The 4,205-nt window shown below is 49.6% G+C and overlaps 1 protein-coding gene across 1 annotated transcript in view; it reads left to right on the top strand.

Moving 5' to 3' along the window:
• The first annotated feature begins 753 nt into the window (after positions 1-753).
• Positions 754-4,205, top strand: part of SYNE1 (spectrin repeat containing nuclear envelope protein 1) — a 451,837-nt gene continuing 448,385 nt past the window's right edge. Inside the window, exons 1-2 of the mRNA XM_024748028.1 lie at positions 754-1,080; positions 3,732-3,814. The gene's annotated coding sequence lies outside the window, so the exon portion shown is untranslated. The remainder of the gene's footprint in view (positions 1,081-3,731; positions 3,815-4,205) is intronic.

Here is a 4,205-nt window from a genome sequence, read left to right as displayed (position 1 = left end):
TAAGGCTACTAGGCAACCCCAGACTCTCCTCTACACCATGAGAAGGACTTGTGATGAAAGCCTCAGGGAGAGCGTGAGGGAAGAACCTGAAGGTAGTTCTCCAGGGTCATCTTAACGAATAACCAAGAATAAATACGATTCAGATGTCAGGTGTCTTCTCGGGAAATTCAAGCCTTATAAACCCATGAACAAAAATCTATAGTCTGACCAGTCTCCCTAAAATGATATGCTACTGATTTGACAGCCAAAAGGTCAGCCGTTAGGATCTTTTTGAAAGTTGATTTGAAAGGAGCCAGAGGAATGTCCTCATTGAACCGCACCACTTCCTTCCCGGGACCATCAGGGAACCTCCCCAGCCTTTCAAGATAGCTTCTGCTCAGGAAGGTCAGCAGGGCAGTGGAAACCTCAGGCAAAGTTAGCAAGCCAGGGCAGCGAATCCCCTTCCCAGCGCTCTCGGCCATTTCTCTCCTCCTCGACCTCCGGGAGGTGGACCCCGTGGAAAGGATCCCGGAGAGGGAGGCTCACGGAAAGGCTTTGCAGCTGCGGAGAGACGCCGGAGGCCGTGCTTCTCCGGGAGGTAGGGAAGCGGGTGAGAGAGGCTCGGGCGCCCGCCCCTGGCTCTGCCAGGGACCAGCGCATCCTGGAGCCGGGCGCCGGGCGCGGGGAGGGGCGTGGCGGCGCACGGGTCGCGCCGGGAACCTGCCTGGGGGCTGAACCCGCCTAGCCGACCTTCCCGAAGGGAGCTTTAGTGCGGGGGCGGGGGAGTGGGAGGAGGCCTGAACCCCCAGGGTGCACCCGGAAGGAGGACCGCTTGCAGAGGGAGGGCAGAGCCGCCGAGCAGCTGGGCGCAGGAGTGAGTGAGTGAGTGTGCGAGCGGGCCCGGGAGCGCGGCCGCGGATCCGCCGCCGGCGGGGAGCCGGCCCGGCGTGTTGTACTCGGTCACCAGGGCCGCCCGGCGCCCCGCTGCCCTGCAGCCGCGCCCCGGCTCCCGCCACCGCGGCCGGCCCAGAGCGCGCACCGGCACTGCCGCTGCGCTCGCTGCGCTACCTGGAACCAGAACGAGCCCGAGAGAGAGAGAAGGTAAAGGGAAGGAGAGAGGGAGAGAGGAAGGAGAGAGAGAATATGGGTGCAAGCAGCACAAATTGCAGACAAATTGTAAGCAAGTTTGTATGTGCGTGCTCGGGGTCGTGCGTGCTTAATGGGTGGGAGAGGATGGTGATGGTGGCGGTGGTGTGTGTACGTGTGTGATACTCAAGGATGAGGAGAGACGGAGGTGGGGAGCGTTCTCCTTGCATCTCATGCGTAGATACCCCTATTAATATCCCCCCTCTGAGTTGTCACTTCCGCTTGTGGCACTTCTTCTGGGGTCCAGTGATGCAGAAGAAAAAGGCAGCCACCCTCTTATTGCGATGGTCGAGACAGTTGCTACTATCAGATGGGAGATGTAGGGCGCTGAACAAATTCCAGGAGCCTCCCTTCCTCCACTGCCGACTATTTTAGGAAGGGCTGGGGGAGGGGAAATGGGTAGCACGGCCCGGGGCTTGAGGAACAGCGGAGGCCGGGGCTTCAGACTCTACTCCAGCTGTCGCCCTGCGATTTCTGGCAGGCGGACCCTACGCTAGAGGGCAAGATAACTTTCATCTCCTCTCCAGAAAGATACGTTTCAGACAGATTTTGCATCACTGCCGGAGGGAGTTCTGTGAAATGGTGGTTCACAGAGCGGCAGGTGTATGGCAAAGGGCAGGAAAATATGCAAAATAAAGCAGCTATTAGCCATCAAGGAAAGAAAGCCGGCTGGGAAACGGGGTTCAGCGGGCTGCCTCGGATAACAGAGCTTGGAGGCTGCAGTTCAGGCCCTCTTCCACAAATAGAGTCAGGTTCAACCCTGGGGAGAAAAAGACACCAGCTGTGAAACCGGTCTTAGCATCCCAGAATGTCCATTTCAGAGCTTCTCAGTTTGGGGTAGAAAACCTGTATGCATCTGAAAATTTTCTGTAAATGTTAAGAGAGTTCAAAATGAATGTTTTTTTTTTTTCTCTCTCTCTTCTTTAATGGGTATCTATTTTTGTCTTCATCTGAGAGCTGTTTTTCCAAGGAAAGCGTTTGTATTCAGGAGCTAGACTTGTGTATGAGAAATATAATAATTTTCAATTAAGCAAAGATTATTAATATGACCCACATCTGCGTAAAATGCTGATTTAGCCATGAGTCATGAGGATTGTTCTTTGAGAGGCTTGCTGTTCTCCATGATGAAAAAGATTAATAGGATGGATAAAAAGTTCCTGACATCGCCAGAACAGTGTAATAAAAAACACATCTGTTTTTTTCTTGCATTTTTGAGTCTGTTTATTACTTTCTGGCAATTTTAGAACAAAATGTGCCAGATCAACACTAACTTAATATATTTCAGGCTGAAGATAAAGACACATCTTCAGACTGACTCAGATAATAATATTGCTCAGTTATTACATTATAGCCTCACTTTTATCTGTCTTAACTAATGATTTTTTTCACAAACTGGTTTATTTCTGTCCTCGTCCCCCACGTAAGAATTTTTTTCCACTTGATTCTTCTGTGCAGAGGAGTAAAGATTGAGAACAGGTAGTTTATCGTTGAAAAATGTTCAAGAATTGCTTGTGTTAAGTGGGGAGGGTGCTACAGTAGGACCTGCTCTCTGATAATTATGCAGCCCACACAGCTACTTGGAGATGAAGGGAGGTGTCACTGAAACCGGATGTAAGAAACCCATGACTGGGCAAGGTTGGTAGCAATTTCTCCCCAGGGCAGACGGCACCAGCGCTAGATACAGCAGTCACACCCTGTGGTCTGAAGACAGGCGTGCAGGACCCAAGCCTCCCCTTTGAGGAAGTCTGCATATCTCCTTCTCTGAAATGTGTTAAATGTGTCCTTCCTTGTGGTCTAAACCAGTGAGAACTCATGTTTGGCACGAAGGGCAATATAGACTCTAGTAAAGCACGGGAGGAAGGTAGCAGGTATCTTTGGGCAAGATTTATACTTCAGGCTTACAAAAAAATGTTCAATCATGACATAGTATCCGTCATGCTGATCAGCTCTGCACTTCATCTTTTGAGTACTTCTGCATATTTTCGTTCTTCCAGGGAAAGGACCAGTGTTTATTTGTTACCCTGTAAAATTCATGAGTGAATGATTACAGCACTGTTCACTGATAGCCGGTACACAGGCATCAGTAATATTTTTGTATTAACTGCAGGATGTCCCTCTTCCTCCCCACCATTTAGCCATCTTAGCATTCATTAATTAGTACCATTACTAAAGGATGAATAGAGAAAAACAATAATTAAATGTAAAATTAGACACTTATGTGACTCGCTCCAGCAAAGGACTTAGATAGAAGGGGGGTTGAGATGTATTCAGTAGCTTTTTTCTTTTTTTTTTTTTTTTTTGCGGTACGTGGGCCTCTCACTGTTGTGGCCTCTCCCGTTGCGGAGCACAGGCTCCGGATGTGCAGGCTCAGGGGCCATGGCTCACGGGCCCAGCTGCTCCGCGGCATGTGGGATCTTCCCGGACCGGGGCACGAACCCGTGTCCCCTGCATCGGCAGGCGGACTCTCAACCACTGCGCCACCAGGGAAGCCCCCTGTATTCCTTTTTAATAGAACAAATAGGAAACTGCTTTAGCAGCCAGTTGTCCATTCTGCTTAGAGACTGGAAAAGTCAAGTTGTGATGATTCATTCCCGTGCTTTTCACAGGTGTTGGTGTTAAGAAGAGTACATTGTTCAGATAGGAGAATCCCAGATAGCAGATACTCTAAATTCCCTCTGCATCCCGCATGGTAAGCAGATGGTAGTGGTTGGGTATTCTCTTTGCTCCCACAGTACCTTGGATTTCTCCATTACAATATGCAACCTACTTTATTGTAATATTGTTTGTATCATCCCCTGCTCTGGTACATAAACTCTAAGAGGGGCTTATCTGTCTTGTTCACTGCTATTTACTCAGTACCGGTGTCCTTTACACGTGGTTTCTCAATACATTTGCTGTATGACATAATAAATACAGGAATCTTACCTCTCTGCTAGGTGTGGTGGATATAATTAGCTGCTTTATAATCTTAGTTCCTTCCCTGGAAATGATTAGAAGATGGTGCAAGGACTGTTAATTGGCACACAACCCATCAGTGTCTCCCTCTGTCTCCCTTCCCATCCCTCACCCTCTCTTCCTCT

This window comes from Neophocaena asiaeorientalis, unplaced genomic scaffold (assembly GCF_003031525.2).
Source record: "Neophocaena asiaeorientalis asiaeorientalis breed wild unplaced genomic scaffold, Neophocaena_asiaeorientalis_V1.1 scaffold123, whole genome shotgun sequence".
In the NCBI taxonomy this organism is placed as follows: Eukaryota; Metazoa; Chordata; class Mammalia; order Artiodactyla; family Phocoenidae; genus Neophocaena; species Neophocaena asiaeorientalis.
The sequence above is the reverse complement of the archived record's forward strand: the minus strand, read 5'-3'. Positions and strand labels throughout refer to the sequence as shown.